We start from the raw sequence: 16,677 nt of genomic DNA, 5'->3' as shown, positions 1-16,677 counted from the left end.
TTGTCACTACTAAGATTAAATGGAGATTTTCATCTCACAGGGCTTTTTCCTTCCAAAAGTTCATCCCAGTGACATTTTCTGTCTTATGTTTTACTCCCTGTGCTAACAGCTGTTTGAGGAGAAAACTGGTGAATAGACAAGATCTGTAGACTTTTCTGATTATGGTGTAACAGATCAGGAAAAGAGAATAAAGAGCAACACATGGAATTCCTTCCTGTATGCACAGAGCTGAGTTCACAGTCAGCCAATATGCAATTATCTGGACAAGTGTACAAGCAACCTAAAGGAGCCCAATGATTTTCAGCTGGTAGCATGGGGTGTCAGGGGGTTTGAACCCAGGACTCTCATCTTGGCACTTGCTATGTGCTTTGTAGTTTTGGATCAGAAGTGAAAACTATTTCACAGATTCCGATTACAAAGCCAGAAGGAACCACTGTGATGATTTTGTCTGACCGTCTCTATAACACAGGCCATAGGACTTCCCCAAATGAATTCTGGTTTGAACTATAGCAAATCTTTTCTTGTGTACTTCATTATGGGGTGGGGGGGCGAATCCAAATAGTTTTTTTTTTAAAACCCTGCTGTTCCATTGTCACACATAATAAACATGGGATTTAGGATGTTGGGGTACAATTACATGGGTTTGTGTTAATTTTTTAAATTGCAGATGTCACTGCAATTCCCAGCTTGCATCATTAACGTTATCTGCAGGCAGATCGGAGACAAACTGCCATCTAACAACATCTGAGCTGGGGAAATTTAATTCTAGGCAGCATGTTAGCAATAAATGTAGAAATCCCAGCTAATTACTTCAGTGGTGTATTAAGCAAAACACCTTGTAGAAATTCCGATGATCTTCAATAACCTCCCCAAATAGATCTCTTGTTAAAGTGATTTCTATAATCCCTGGTAATGGCTTTAACCTCAACTGCTCCCCTCCTACTCTGTTTCCCTAGCCAGTACCACATTATACAATACATTCAATGTACAACAGTGCAAAATATGCAGAGAGGGACTTCCAGCTAAGACAGTCTAGCCCAGCTCCTGCTGGCTCAGCCGGGACAGATTCCCATTTGGCCCACACAGTAACGTTTCTTACTTCCAACAGCAAGGACCCTAGTTAGAGTCTTGGCTGCAGGTTACGTGCGAGATGGGAGACACAGATTGCGGTGGGGCAGGCTCGCTGGTAAGCACTGTTCCCAGGATTCTGAGGCAGGCTCAAGTGAAATGATGGAGGGGCCTCTAGCTTAACAAGGCTCCAACAATCCCCAACACGTCACTAAACCAAGTTCTTGGGATCTTTTAGACCAAGCAGCTAGAGCACGAAAATGCTTAGGCTTGGACTTTGCTCACACTGTGGCCTGCCTCTCCTCACTTCCATTTCAGGAGGGACTGGGTGGCTGAGCAGGTTTGCCTCCTGGTCAGCAGATCAAGTGCAGCCTGCTTGCTACCGGTAAGCAGATGGTACTGGCGGCTGTTCAGCAGCCTGTGTGAAGCAAGTGTACTGGACTCAGCGCAGTCACAGGTGTCTTTGTCCCACAAGCTATGATTACATTGACACTCTCAGGAGAGAGGCCACAAATTGAATGGAGCATGGAGACAGAACCTCCCCTTCATGGCCCAGGTGCTCTCTACAGGGCAGAGGGGACTATCCTGGAGTTTCTCAGCTGTTTGGCCTGCAGTGCATAAGAGAAGAATGCAAGAGAGTTTGCTAGGGTCTCAGCCTCAGCCCAGCAGTGGAGGAAGACTCCTCCCTGCCCTAAATTCTCGACACTGGAGAGACTGGGAAACAAAGTTCAAGCCCACGCTTGTCTATGTCCTTCCTGTGCAACCCTGTTGTCTTCCCTGAGATCCAGCTGACTGCACAGTTGAGCACAAGTCTCCGCTTGAATGGAGTAAGTGCAGTTCACCCTCATTGCAGATCTGCAGACAGACAATCAATATACAAGAGAGAGAAATGAGCCCAGCAAGGAGACACTGTTTCCACCTCCTCCCATAAAGGAGAGAAAGCCATTCACACCACCCCAGAAAGCATCCCTTTCACTTAGCCCTCCACAGCTGCCATTTTCCTCCAGTACAGAAGGGCTGGCTGGAGCATTCCTTTGGAACTCAAAAGTCACACTTCTAGATTGAAGGAGTTTTACAGAGGATATTTCCAGATCTGCAGGTACAGCACTAGTAAAATGCAGCTGCCTCTGGAGTGGACAGCATGCTGCACAGTAGTTAGGAGGAGGGAAAAGGTGAAGACAAGAATTCTGGGTAGACTCCTACTCTCCCCATCAGTGCCAGGGTCAAGTATAAAGCAGAGAGGTCCCTACCTATCTTGGATACTTATAATGCACCCAGAGTAATTGGTTTTTAAGTTCTTATTTGACAGACACAAAATACATTTCCTGGAACACTTTAAAAAAAGATGAAAGGTTTAACTGATCCTGCTGAGATTTGAACCTGTGGTTCTAGGGAGTCTAAGAATTTCATACCGGACGCAGATACCACTAAACCTTCCCCTCTAAGCTAATCGTACTGACCTTCCACTTTTCATAATTCTGGAAGAGAGAGGCAAAACACCCAACCAACCAGAGCTGGACCATATCATCAGAGTTATCATTCCTAGCATTTCACTTCTATTCCCAGTGTCCATGTAGACTATATTTTATTGGAGCAATGGTATCTGAAATACAACCTGCGGTCTGAGACATTAAGGAGCAGAGGGCAGCTAGAAAGCACAGCAAACAGCTGAAGATGCAGCTGGTACACCCAGGCTGCAGAGACTGCATACATCAAAGGTTGGCGTTTGAGGGTTTTCCCACCAGAGGCTTGGATCTCACTCTTCTTCAGGAACTGGCACTTGATGGACAGTTCCCAGGTGGCAAAAGAGAGAACAGTGACAGCAGAGGTGTGTGTGCAGGCCTCTTTAAACTTAAATTCTGACCACCTTTGGGATTCTCCAACATCCTCTTACAGGGTTTCCTCATTTCCTTCACATAAGTGAAAACAAAAAACTCTGACCTCATTTTCTCTCTCAGAGCTCAACTCACAGGGCTAGACCAGCAGCTAGCTCCTGATGATATGGATCAGTATTGGAACCATACTAAGGAAAGCGGAGACCAGAGCTGCAATTTGGACCATCGGAGAAGAAACTATGTGCATTAGGAGGTTGACAATCCCACGCTCCATTACACAAGAACATAGATCCTGTATCTACCCAGCATGTGAATGAGGCAAAAATGGGGATATGAATAAGTAGCTCCAAGTTCTAGACATATGTATTAACGAAACAGATGGGAGAGGACTGCTGATAGAATCAGCGTGGGCATGTGACCTTTGTCCATCACTGCGATGGAGAAGAACCACCAATGAAGCCAGCAGAATCTCTGTGCCATTTCCCAGGCAAAAGCCAGATGGAATGGGGTCAAGGAACACAGAGGACTTGAGTTGGTACCAACTTCCTCAATAACCTGACCCAAAAAGGAAGCATTAGACAGGATGCTATCTGGGAAGTTTGTCAGCATCAAGAAATGGTTGATAGCAACTGTTTGATACAAGAGGGACCCCAGAGACCAAGGAATGGCAGGAAATTGGAGTGGTCTTAGCAGAGGGAAGCAGATGGGACATACACACGCATATACAGAAGACCCCAAGAGATGAGGTAATGAGGCCAAAAAAGGAGGGAGAGCAGAAAGAAGACAAGTTGGGGGAACTGTAACAGAAAAATCATCAAAATTCCAAACCTAGAGAAAAATCGTGAACATGAGCAACTAGAGAGAAGGAGGGCAACATGTTTTAAAACAAAAGCCATTGCAAGTTATCTCAAAACACACTTTCACAGCAGATTCAGCAGCACAGGGAATGAGCATCAGCTCCAAAGGAAGTTATTACAGGACGGACCACACTGGCACTAACTAACTAAGTAAATACAGAGTTAGCTTTCATTAGCTAACTGAGACAGAGAGTGAAGTAAAGGGGAAAACCCAAGGAGAAAGGCAGCCCTTGACATACAGTACAAATTAGCAGACACGCAAATGCATTGGTTTCCAATTAATAGTGAGATATGCCAGACATCCTACAGTTAGAGACAGGAAAGGAGTAAGTGACTTAAATAAAAGTAAGTTGGTTAACGGACATATCTGGGTGCGAGGCAGCATTATATCAAAACACCATGCGTGCTGCTGAGCAGCACGCAGGACTATTCACTACATACAGATGTGAAAGACAAGAGAAAATACAAGCCTGAAAATACCAAAGGAGAGGGGCTCGGATTTTCAGGAGAGTGGCATAGGAGCACACGACCCACTGATTTTCAGTGGAACTAGTTCTCCTACGTCATTCAGATGCTTTTGATACTCTACCTAAGGAACATAAGAAGCTGTGACATGTACTAGAACAAACATTCGCTTTTTGTGGATAAGATAAAGGTTGCTATATGCAAGGATTCTGAGCAGCAATGGAGAGGGTAGTTTAGAGGCGTTTGGAATGATCTTAATGATCAGCTCCTGAAGTTCATTCATCCTCCCATAACATGGTCTCAATAAGGATCCATTTCAAACCCCTAAAGCATGGGTCTATTGTATTCCAGTCCAACTTGTTACAAAACAGCATCAGCAGAAACTGGAGATAAACAGAACTGCCACAAAGTCCCAGCGCTGCCCAAAGGCATGGGTCTGATTCTCTCACTTACACAATGCAAATCAGGAGCAATTTCCCTAAAATCAGCAGTTACACCAGTGCAAAATCAGGACAAGAAAGAGGAGAATCAGGCCCATTGACTGCAAGGGGAGTTGCAGGTGCTCCGTATTTCTCAGGATCAGGCCCACAGGAGGGAAAACAACTTGCTAAAAGGGAAATGCAAATCTCTCCAAAGAAGAGAGCCCTGTGAGCAATAGGGAAACCCATGAGGCCCTAGAAAACTGTACTTAAAGGGCTAAGCATGTTTTTTGTATATTAATTAACACACACACACACACACACACATACACACACACACACCTTGAATCTGCAAAGTACCAAGCACCCATTCATTTCCCTGGTAAGTGGAGATGCCCTGCACCTTGCAAGCTCAGGCCCTAAATAAGGAAAGAGAAATACCACCAACCTCTTTTATTTACCAATAATAAAAGTCTGCCAAGCAATCACACAAGTTACACCTCTCTCCACATCCTACTAGCCCAAAAATTCATACCTGTTGTCTGAGGTCCCCAGCCTGGACCTTGAGACCCCAGGCAGCTCTGAAGACTGCTGGAAGTTCAGACCCCATACATTTTACCTGATCAAATATTTAAACAAAACAAATCTACCTACATACAATGCCACAGTTGCATCATTACAGACCTAGTTTACAGCCACTCAGGGCTGTCATCGAGATTTAGTGTCTCTTAAAAAAAAAAAGGGAGAGAGAGAAAGAGAGTGAGTAGCTAGAGATGTGGAATTGCCAACAAGCAAGAAGGACAGCCGTCCATCCACAGCTGTCAAGACAGACAGCAGAATCAAGCCAGGAGCCCGCTGCTGTATGGTTTATCCTTGCTCTGTAACCCTTTCCTCCACTTAAAGCAGCCAGGTAGACACCTGAGCATAACCTCCAGCAGGATCCGGGGCGGGGAGTCCTTGTCATTTGTCTCATAAGGGACACGACATCAACCAGCAGCTAAACGGTAACCTCAATCGATCATGCAGCAATAGGTGAGGGGGGGCTGTGGGACACTGCGATACAGTACCAGGATTCCCCCTCCCTCAGCCCTGCCCCGTTCTCAAAGCACAGCCCCGAAGCAATGCAAGCGGGGCCCCCAATAGAAACCTTTCATTAAATCGCCAGCAGGGCTCCATTGATAGGAACAATCCTTCCCAGCGAACGCCCGCTGCCCCAGAGCCACGGGGGCTCGGAGTAGCCTCCCCCCGCATTTGGGTCCCTGGAGTAACAAGGGCGCTCCACGGTCGGCAGAAGGCGAGGTGGGCAGTGATTTGCAAGGAGGTGGAGGGATCCCCCCCGCTGGTTATTTGCTGGGGGGGGGAGGAACAGCAGCACGGCAAGGGGACGGGGGGCTCCGTTCTCCTCGCTCCAAGCAGCGGACGCCCCCCGCAGACCAGCCTCCCCCCAGATCCTAGCCACGGCACCGCGCGAGCCCCGGGGGGGAGGCGGCGGCTGGCGGCTGGCGGCTCGGTTGCGAGCCCCGGCCGGCGGGGCGGGGGAGGCACTTACTGGGCTCGGAGGCTCATTGCACGGGAGCGGGGCTGGTGGCTTCTCCCGGGCGCTGGCGGCGGCGGCGGCGGCGGGGGGACCCCACGGGCGGGCCCGGCTCCTGTGGATGCGGGCGGAGACAGATGCCGGGCAGCCCCTGCGCGCCGCAACTGGAGCGCGGCGGCCGGCCCGGCCCGGCCCCCTGCTCCTCCCACTGCCCGGCGGGGCGTAAAGGGCCCCGGCGCTGGGGCGGCTGGGCCAGTCGGCGCCCGGCGCTGCAGCCCGGGCGGGACCCCGAAGCGAGCGGGAGCTGCCGGGCGCCCGGGACCGTAGCCCCGCGCGGGCCCCGGACCCGCTCCTGAAGCGGGCGGGCGGGCGCGGCCAGCGTGCAGCGACGAGCACCCTGGTGCCGCCGGTCTCAAGCCTCTTCTGCCCCCGGGTCCTGGAGCTGACCCAGGTGCTGCGTGGACACCGGCTTCAGGAGGGAGCCGATCCCCGGCTTCTTGGCGGGATGAGACGGGGGTGGCGGGGAGGGCAGAGAAGGGGGCACTGGCTGCTGCCCCCTCAGAAGTCTGCTGGATTTTGGTCATAACTAAAACCGGCCGCCCCAGAGGCCTGTGTACCCCGAGAGGACCTCGGCGTGGACAGTATGTTCTCAACACAAAACAGCCAATGTTTCCAGCACTTACTGATCGATATCTCTGATGACTCCATGAGGCATCAAAGAAACCAGATCCACTTCTCCTGGTCACCAAGAGGTGGGCAAAACACTGCAGCTACATGAAGGGGGCTGTGTATTTATGTGTGCAGTGACCAGTGACCTCTCTAGGTCAGTGTTTTTTGGTGGGGGCCCTTGTAATTCACATTTGCTGCTCTAGCTCCATTTTTATATGGCCCCTCCCAAATATTTATCCTCACTATGTCCCTGTTAGGTCCCCATTTTGAAGATGAGGAACAGAGAGATTAAGGCCCAGACCCTCAAATGTACTTAGGCACCTAACTCCCATTGGTAAGCTGGGTCTAAATGACCTTGGGCAAGTCATATAAGAAGGTTGGGGGTCAGTTCCTGGCTCTGCCCGGAGTCCCATTTCGGTGCCCTGACCACTAGCCCATCCTTCCTCTCTGCTCATGGGCTGCTCAGTCAAGGAGACTAGCTGTGTAAGTAAGGCTTATTCCTGAGCATAAGGGTTTATGGGGCAAGACCTAAGGATGGTAAAGCACCTTTCAGCTGAGGATGATCATTACAGAAGAGAGACCAGGCACATGGGGTAATATCTTTCATTGGATCAACTTGTGTTGGTGAAAGAGCCACTTTTGAGCTATGCAGGGCTCTTGGTTAGGTCTGGGTTCATCCACCTTGTGTCTCTAATATCCTGGGACCATCAGGGCTACAACACTTTTACCTAAGAGATATTCAAGGTGGTGTTGTATGGAGACTGTGGTGACTAAGTGGAATGGGGCTTTCAGTTAAAGTCAAAGAGTATTCAGTAAAGGTTGATGACTACAGGTAATTTAAGTTAAGTGGTTGTCATTTTTGTGTTTGGGAGTAGCTAGACTCAGGGAATTTTCCATTCATTGTTTTCTCACTCTTCCGTCACCAACCAACATTGACTGCCATTGCGTGTCTGCATGGTGATGTACTTTTCTCTCCCAAACATCGTCATCGTTTAGGCCCAGATTCACAAGGTATCTTGGCTCCTAGCTTCCGTTGAAGGCAGTGGAAGTTAGGAGTCAAAATAATTACCTGGGTGGATCTGGGCCATAACTCTTATGCTTTATAGCAACGTACAAACTAACTCACTGAGCTTCGCAACACTCCTATGAGGTGAAGAAATAGTATCCTCATTCTACAGATGGAGAAACTCAGGCACCAAGAAGCAAAATGATTCACCCCAGACCACACTCTCAATTACTGGAATTAGAATTTAGGAATTTCTTTAATCTGTACTTCCTCTGCAAGCTACGCTGCTTGCACCAAACAATCCAAGACACAATGGGCCTATATCCTGATTCAGGTCCTACAAGACATTATAACCCTGAGTCATCTGTAATGATCTTTTTAAAATTCTGTTGCAGACTGGGGGTATGGAGGGGTGGTTACGATGTCTGAATCTTGCTATTCACTTGCCCCTATGTTACATCATGTGTCTTCAGCCTTCATCCTTTTTGCCATTAATGATTATTAGTCATAGCCATAATTAATATATTTGAATGTGCAAATAAAGAAATAATGCCCTGATCCTGCAGTGAGATGTGTGTACAGAGACCATTGCAGCTGCAAGAAACCCCGTTGGACAAAGTGGGGTTGTGTACCTTTCATTTTAAACACTGAGGTCTATGTTCATGAATACTAAGTATTCTCACCAAAAGGCCTGTTACTAGGTCAGCATATGGTATGATCCCACACCAAACATTTCTGCATAGCGGATAAGTTAGTAGAGCACATGTCTGAAGTTTCAGCAGGGCATCGTTATCCCCTTAAGGGCAGTCAGCTGTGTACCCAGGTGTGCAATCAGGAGTGCCCAGAAGAGAGCAGTAGCACGTTCAGCTTTTAGCTTCTCTGAACTGACCATGGCAGAGTTTATTGTGGTTTTCTTGGAAATAACCACTTGTGTTGAGCTTGGAAAAGGATCTTCTGGGATTTGTTGTTTTTCTCTGCATCTGTAAAGTAGGAGCAGTACCCCAGGAGAGGTTTTGGGGGAGGGCACCATGTGCCCCTTCTGCGGCTCATCACTTGTAAGGTGAAAGGGATATCTTGCCTCACGAAGTCTACGGATGGATAATATTAATCCTTGAAGAGCCAAAGGAATTTGACTTCACGTAGACACCCTCAGGTATGTAGCCTGAGCCATAAGCTGACTGAGAACTGATCTGCTGCCCCTTGTAAAGCCTTCTGGATCCTGTTTCTGGTTGGAGATTGCTTTTTAAATAAGGAACTGAGGTTAGCACAAGGACCGTAGAGCTAAAGTTGTCTCCTGTGCTTGCCATGTTCTGAGGGATTTGGCTTCCCTCTTATACAGAGTTATAAGTTTCTCTCTGCAGGAACTAGATCATACTTAGTCCTGCCATGGGTGCAGGGGACTGGACTAGATGACCTCTCAAGGTCCCTTCCAGTCTTATGATTCTGTAACTCCAAGATAAGCCCTGTGTTTTTGTTTCACAGGCTTTAAACATCTTGTTTTGGGAAGGGGGGGGAGGGAATAAGAAAACAGCTTCAATTTCTGCCCTCCAGGAACTGAAACCCTCTTGGAAGATGAGGGCCAAAACTTTGAGAAGTGTCTGCTGCCTTTCAGATGCTCAGCTTTAGCCCCCTTGGTGCTGACTTTCAGAGGTGCTGAAGATCCATCGCTCCACCCAAAGTCAATGGGAACTGGGCACACTCAGCACCTCTGAAAAGGGGCTGGGCACCCAGAACTGCTGAAAGATTTGGTCCAGGCCTTTTATTTTCTCAGCCCCGTTTAGGCATCAGACGTGCCTGGTGGCCAAAACACACACACACACCTCACAAACGCTACAACCCACACATGCCCCTTAATGTCTTTGCCCTGCCCTTAGGGGAGAATCCTTGGCTATCAGGGGTGGAAGGGACCTCAGGAGGGCATCTCGTCCAACCCCCTGCTCAAAGCAGGGCCGATCCCCAATTTTTGCCCCAGATCCCTAAATGGCCCCCTCAAGGATTGAACTCACAGCCCTGGGTTTAACAGGCCAATGCTCCAGCCACCGAGCTATCCCTCCGCTATATAATGCTCTACTGCAGTGTGAGAATAACTGGCAAGCTGCTGCCTGTGTGTGGCTTGTGACTGGTATTGAGAAGCCTGCACAGCTGGAGCCCAGGACATCAGAAGGGCCAGATCTATGTAAATCAGTATAGCGCCATCGACTTCAGTGGCATTAGGCTGATGAAAACCCGGAGCCTCTGCTGCTGGACACTGGCTGAAGGACTGTCCCAACATGTGCCCTTCTCCCACCCACCCCCCTCCCCCAGCTGCCCTCTCCACGTGACTCGTGTGAAGGGAAAGCTCAGCAATAGCATAGCTTTATTCTAGAGCAATAAAGACAAAGTTTTTGTCACGGATATTTTTAGTAAAAGTCATGGACAGGTCATGTGCAATAAACAAAAATCCATGGAAGCCTGTGACCTGTCCCTGACAAAAGGGGTAGGCAGGTTCAGCCACTGCTGCTGCTTGGCCCCCCACCGCTGCAGTGTGTGGGAGCTGTGGGGTCCCACTGCCCATGGGGCTCAGCTGCTGCCGGGTACTCTCACCCCCAGGGCAGCTGGGAGCTGCAGGGGCCGCCGGCTGCGGCTGGGCAGCTGCAGGGTCCCCTCCACCACCAAGGGGGGAGCTGCGAGGGTGGGGCTGGCTTGGCGCTCCAGCCCTGGGGCAGAAAATATCAGAGAGGTCGATGGAAGTCATGGATTCATGCCACTTCAGGGCAGTAATATACTTTCCTCACAGGAGTGTTTTGATGCCTAATTAATGTTTGTCAGGAGCATGGAGATACATGCCTGAATGTGTTTGTGGCAAAATCAGGCTACTTTGGAGTAAGCACAACATCTGTGTCATTTCCTTCTGGCCCCTTTGCTTGGGCCATTGACTCTCCCCCAAAAAGCATCTTCCCCCATTCATGTACATTTAAATATTTAAAGAAAATATTAGACAATCAATAGCCTCTTAGTCTGAGATTTCATTACGGGTTTCATTGCACTTGGTATTTATTGCCTTGGGAGTGCTGGGGTCTGCTACATTTGGTGGTAACTGTAAGGAGATAATGCTTTAGCCCTGTTGTTCACACAGGAGATCAACTGGCGCTAAACAAAGGTTTGACAAGTTATCACTGGTGTAGCTAGCCTCATGTTCCATCCTGCAGGGGGAAATTTCAGCACCAAATTAATCCCCATCCTGATAACTAGAGCAGTGGTATCTCTGAAAGGTTGTGCAGGGTGAGCACTGCCTGTCCTTCTTTGAAACTGATACACCAGGGGTTCTCAGCCTGGGGTATCACAAACCAGTGTCAAAGGGTCCTGGCTGTAGTAATCTGCATGGAACTTGGAGGAAAGAGTTTGGAGGAGGAACCAGGAAGCTAGTCTGTGTGCACATGGCTGGAATACTACCTGCAAAGAGCTGGTTTAGTTTTAGAAACATGGAGTCCTCAACCTCTGCTACATGAAACAATGACCACTCTGCTCTTCCCATATTGCTAAGTGGGATTGAGTTGGGGGGATCCCAGCTAGATGTGAAAGTGGCTTCAGGGGTGGATAGTGCAGGATCGAACCCTACCTGTTTGCATACTGCTGTGGAAAGAATCCCTTTTCAGCTGGATGACTGCACGGAAGTCAGGGAATCGTCTTATGTTCTAAGCTATCCGCATTTTGGGCTGTCCCAATTTTCACATGTACACTAAGCCCAAGTGTCATTTTTATAGTACCCTAGATATGCCACAATGTGGATTAATTGAAATTCTGGTCATGGTGAATATATTTATGTGCCACTCTAGGCCCACTTACTGAGGGCCTGATCCCAAGTCACGGAGGTCACTGGAAGTCCTATTGACCTCCAATAGTCATATGAACCCTTTACCAGAACTCTCTTCATAGTCTCAATCTGTAAAGGCTTCTGCACAGTGCTATTCACTTCAAATTCTGCTTTTGTCCCCATGGGATCCTATTACCATAAGAACTTTTAAAAATCCCCAGCTTTTATTAAACATCACTCGAGAGCAAACATGGCTTTTTTTTTTTAAAGCTTAAAGTAAATGCCCTGAATAAAGAATATGCAGTGTTGTTGTAACCGCATTGGTAGCGGGATATTAGAGAGACAGGCTGGGTGAGGTAATAGCTTTTGTTGGACCAACTGCTGTATTTAGCTGTGACACTGTGAGTACATTTCCCAGATCTGAAGACGAGCTCTGTGTAAGTGTGAAAGTTTCTCTCTCTCACCTACAGAGGTTGGTCCTCACCCACCTTGTCTCTCTGAATAAGGAGAGCAGTTCTGATTTGGCAGATAGCTCGGTGGCTGCCATATGCTAGCGAACTCTGAGCTCGCACTCCGAAGAGTTGTTAAAAGGGGCTTACTTGCTTACTAGAGGGATGGTTCTGCTGGGATAATATGCATGCTTCTCTCGTGCCTTGACTTCACAGACATCGTGACTTGTGCCTCACAACATCCCGGTGAGGTCTGCAGTCAGCTGTTATCACTTCTCAGGTGGACGAGTCAAGGCACAGGAAGTTTGGACAGAAGGGAGTGGTAGAGTTGGGTAGAGAATGATCATTCCAGTTCAAGGAGATTTTTGAGATCTGGTTTTGTTCCAGTTCCTAACAAAACCCCCAAATTACAAAATTTTCCTAAATGGAATTACCATTCTCTGCCTAGCCCTGCTGGGAGCCCTGTCTCCAGGGCATGGCACCTGGTGGGCTACTCTGTGGTTGCGGACACTGTGCCCTGGGCTGATGAAGAACTGGGAGCCAGGGCTTCCAGGCTCTCAGCTTCCATAGCCTGGCCACCGGCGGGTGAGCCGGCAGGAAACCAGGCAGGTTTCAAAACTTGTCTGGCAGGTAGGGTTTCATCAGACACCTGCCTGGCTTCTGGCAGAACTTTCTCAAAATGAACACAATCCTGCAGTGTTTTTTTTGTTTTGTTTTAATTTTGCTAATTCAGCAAATTCTGTTTCATTTTTTTTTTTTTCCTGATCACGAGAGTGAGTGGTCAGCTGAGAGCTTGTGTAAGGAACTGAGGAAGAGGAAATTTTTAAAGTCAGTGTTTGGCTGTATCAAGATCCCCGAGAGCCCAGTGGCTTGTGCATGCCAAGGGAGCAGAGAAGGGAAGCCCCCCCACTGTCTCCTTTAGAAGGGATAAGGGTTGCCCCAGGTGCGCAAATGCTAGTTGTGTCAGGGGCATGACTAAGTCAGGAGGTGCAGGTTAAGGTGCAGAAACATCAGTCCGTACAATCTGTGCTCCCTGAAAACTGACTACATGCAGGAAAGGGACTCACCTGCCCACAGGCTGAGCTGTCTGCTAGAGAGAACTGGGACTTGCTGAAGACTTGCTTAGGGGGTGAGGAAAGTTGTGGGGGAAGAGGTGGGCAGGATTGGGGTGCAGGTTTCAGGGTGGGGCTGAAATGGGTGTGACCTTCTTGGAGAGAAGTTGTTATACAGCACCCAACAAAACTGGGGCTGTACATCATAAGACAACCAGAAGAAAGCAGTTGTCAGGCTGAGGCAATGAAGACTCGGAAAGGGGCTCCCTTACCCTCTCTTAACAGGGTCTGTGAACCTTAGGGGGTGGGGTGGGGTGGGATGACTTCACTGAGGTGCCACCTCACCTCATTCCCCCAGCGATGAACTCGAGAGGCCAGTACCTAGGAGTGGAGCCCTCTCTCTGCTAGTCAGGGTCAGCATTGTGCTCTGCGTGCTTTCCAAGAACCCTCAGGGACTCCGCTGGCACAGTTCTTAACCTCATGCTTGATCTTTTGTCTCTCTCCAGGAATTGTGAATTGCTTTTCGGCTCCAGAGGCTGCTCTCCGGGAAGGCGTCGGGGTGTAAGAGTGTGATCTGGTAAGTGGCTTTTGATAAGGATCGTTAAACACTACAAAACTAAGACACGGAGCCCTGTTGATAAGTGTAAGGGCCTTTCTCTTCCTGGCCATGAATACTGCTGGTTTTGGGATTAATATGGAGGAGTTTTTGAGGACTGAGATTACTGATCATCGGGAGATGAGTCCACTGATAACAGGTGACCACGAGGCTTTGCTGGAGGGCTGGCAGATCAAAATGGCCTTGATAATGGGAGTGACATAGCTTTATGGAAGTGCGTATACCTCAAAAGTTTCTCCACTGAAATGTTTGGATTGAGAGGCAGTGTGGTCTAGTGGATAGGCCACTGGACTGGGACTCAGGAGCCTTGGATTGTACTTCTGGCTCTGCCACTGATTTGTCGTGTGATTTTGGGCAAGTCACTTCCCTTTGTTTTCCCTCTGGCTTTTTGTCTTTCCATTTAGACTGAAAACTCTTCAGGGCAGGTATAAGCTATGTGGATGCTGTGGTGTCTGCTCCGGTGGTGGCCCAATCTTGATTGGGGCCTTTTGAGGCCTAGGCACTACTGCAATACAGATGAAAATGAGCTATTTACTCTAGGTTATACTGGCTTTGATTTGTGCACCTATTTAGGTTTCTAGATTGGAGCAGCTGTCGTTCTCAGCTGTTTTGGTAAATTTGTTTAGTTTGCTATTTAGAGGGGTTTATATACATGTTTTGCTTCTCATAGTTCCACCAGCTTTTCACTGTACTTTCTATGTCATTTTGTGGAGTCTGTTAGAGAAAAGTTTATTCGGATCCAGTTGCATGGTCACTGTATATAATCCATCAGTTAAGCACATGGGGCTGATCCCATGGAGCCTTTTTCACTCTCTGTAGGGCAGGCGTCGATTCATATTCTCGGGTACGTAGGAGAAAGGGGACGTCCACAGAGGGATGCTGTATTTTGGTTTAAATGCTGCTTCTCGTGCCAGTAATAATCACGTGCAATTCTAGAGAGGAAGCATGGCCTTGTGGTTAAGACATGGGACTGGGACAGACTTCTTGCGTGACCTTGGGCATGTCCCTTCATCACTGTGTCTCATGTCCTCCTCTGTAAAATGCAGATCAGAATCCTTTCTTTCTCACACCCTTTTGCTATCTTGCCTATTTCAACTGTAAGCCCTTCAGGGCAGGGACTGTCTTATTATATGTACATATAGTGCCTAGTGCAAGCAAACTTGGTTGCGGTCTCCAGATGCTACTGTAATATAAACGATAATCTTACTTCCTCCCTAAAGACTCTACTAGAACAAACAATTTCCATCCAAGAGTCGTTGACAGAAAATGGTTATTTTGTTGATGTGGAAACTTCCAGGGGAAATGTCCTGTTTTTGCCAATAAATACATAAAATAAATATTGTGACAAACCGGTTTTTCTTATGCTTGGAAATTGCTGCGGGGGTGTGGTCGTGGAGAACTAGTTTTCTGCTCAGCTCTACTAGATGTGTTTGGCTGACTTCTACCCTTGTGGTTTTGGGTGGTAGTTGGTGGGTTGGTTTTTTTTTTTTTTTTTTTTAAACCCCTGGTTTCACTTCTTCAGCTTAGAACAAGATTTTTGTATAAAGCAACTGACAACCTATCTGTTGACCTTCCCCTCTGTGGTGTTGCTTGCTGTACTAGATCTAACTTCTATAGTAACCCCTGATAGGCAAAAATATATATAATTTTAAACTATTTGGTAAAGCGCCATACATCCCTCTGGTACCGTATTTAAAAACACCAAACAAACCTAGTAACTACCAAAGCTTACAAAAAGTCCTTTCCAAGCACAGCTGTAAAATCACTGTCAGACCTTTGAAAAATCATGTTACCGAGAGCCTAAAAATGGATTTAAGGACCTAATTTTAGGTATCTGCATTTGGCCAGAGTGTATGCAAAACAGTAATGTGGAGTGGTCAGTTTAACTTTTTCCCATAAGTTTTTTCCTCATAATTTCATTAGGAACTATGTTCACAGTAGAAGGATACAGTTCACAAGTCCCTCCCCTCCCAAAGTGTTGTAAAGCATTTGTCTAAAAGTAAAATGCTAAGGGCCACGCTTGAATAGCAATAAGCTGTTTTGGGGACCCAATCCAAAGCCCAGTGGAGTCAATGAAAAGCTTCCCGTTGTCTGCAGTGGGCTTTGGTTCCAGTGCTTGGTGCAAATCTCTTGTGATGAAGATGTTGTGGGCCTGCTCTTCCTTTTGCACTGTTTTTATAACTCCACTGGTTGCAATGAAGAGTTACTCCTGATTGACACCGGTATGAGGTCAGGATCAGGCCCTCCTTCATACTTGGGTATCATGGCTCCTACAAAGCACACACCAATAGCGGTCTAAAGAACGTCCCTAGTGTAGCAATAAATCACTATCCTGGATTCATAGCTAAACCCTTTAAAGGAATAAACTTGTAAGTCAAGCAAAGTGTAACATGTTGAAACACAGCCTTCTGTTAAATGGTCATTGAATAAACCTAATCTGCTTGCTTCTGCCAATTCTAATTATAGAGCTAATTTTTGTCTTATTAAAAAAAAAATACCCTAAAAACCTCTATAAGGAATACACTTAGTGCAGCAAGCCTATGGAAGAAGCGGTGGCTGGACTTTCACTTTGAGCTTTGACAGTGTGCACGTGAAATCTTTTGCCTAAAAGCATCTGTGGGCCCAGACAACCCCAACAGTGGCAGCATTTCCAGTATGTGCTGCGGCTTTGGTGATGCTCTGGTCACCACAAAGTTGTGGCTTTATTTTATTCTTCCCTTGGAGTTGGGCTGGTATTTTGTCTCTCTCTTTATTCCCCCTCTCCCCCCTTCTCATTTAATGAAAGAGACACTGAGGCTGGGTCCGAACTCGAGAGAACTTCTACCTTCCCTGCGTGAATAACTTCAGAAGAGCTGTTGACTGAAGCTTCAGGAGAGAAGCTGAAGCAGAAGGAAGAATTTGTGTACTTGGGAAG

General features: G+C 47.6%; 1 protein-coding gene across 3 annotated transcripts in view; it reads right to left on the bottom strand.

Moving 5' to 3' along the window:
• Positions 1–6,465, bottom strand: part of SH2B2 (SH2B adaptor protein 2) — a 66,385-nt gene extending 59,920 nt beyond the window's left edge. The window contains exon 1 of one of the 3 annotated variants that reach the window (XM_073315653.1): positions 6,194–6,465. The gene's annotated coding sequence lies outside the window, so the exon portion shown is untranslated. Of the gene's footprint in view, positions 1–5,179; positions 5,244–5,791; positions 5,810–6,193 lie in introns of those variants that run through there. The other 2 variants (XM_073315655.1, XM_073315654.1) reach the window with 2 other exon arrangements.
• Between the last annotated feature and the right edge of the window lie 10,212 nt (positions 6,466–16,677).

This window comes from Lepidochelys kempii, chromosome 17, assembly GCF_965140265.1.
Source record: "Lepidochelys kempii isolate rLepKem1 chromosome 17, rLepKem1.hap2, whole genome shotgun sequence".
In the NCBI taxonomy this organism is placed as follows: domain Eukaryota; kingdom Metazoa; phylum Chordata; order Testudines; family Cheloniidae; genus Lepidochelys; species Lepidochelys kempii.
Note: the sequence above shows the minus strand (reverse complement) of the source record. Positions and strands in the feature narration are given on the sequence as shown.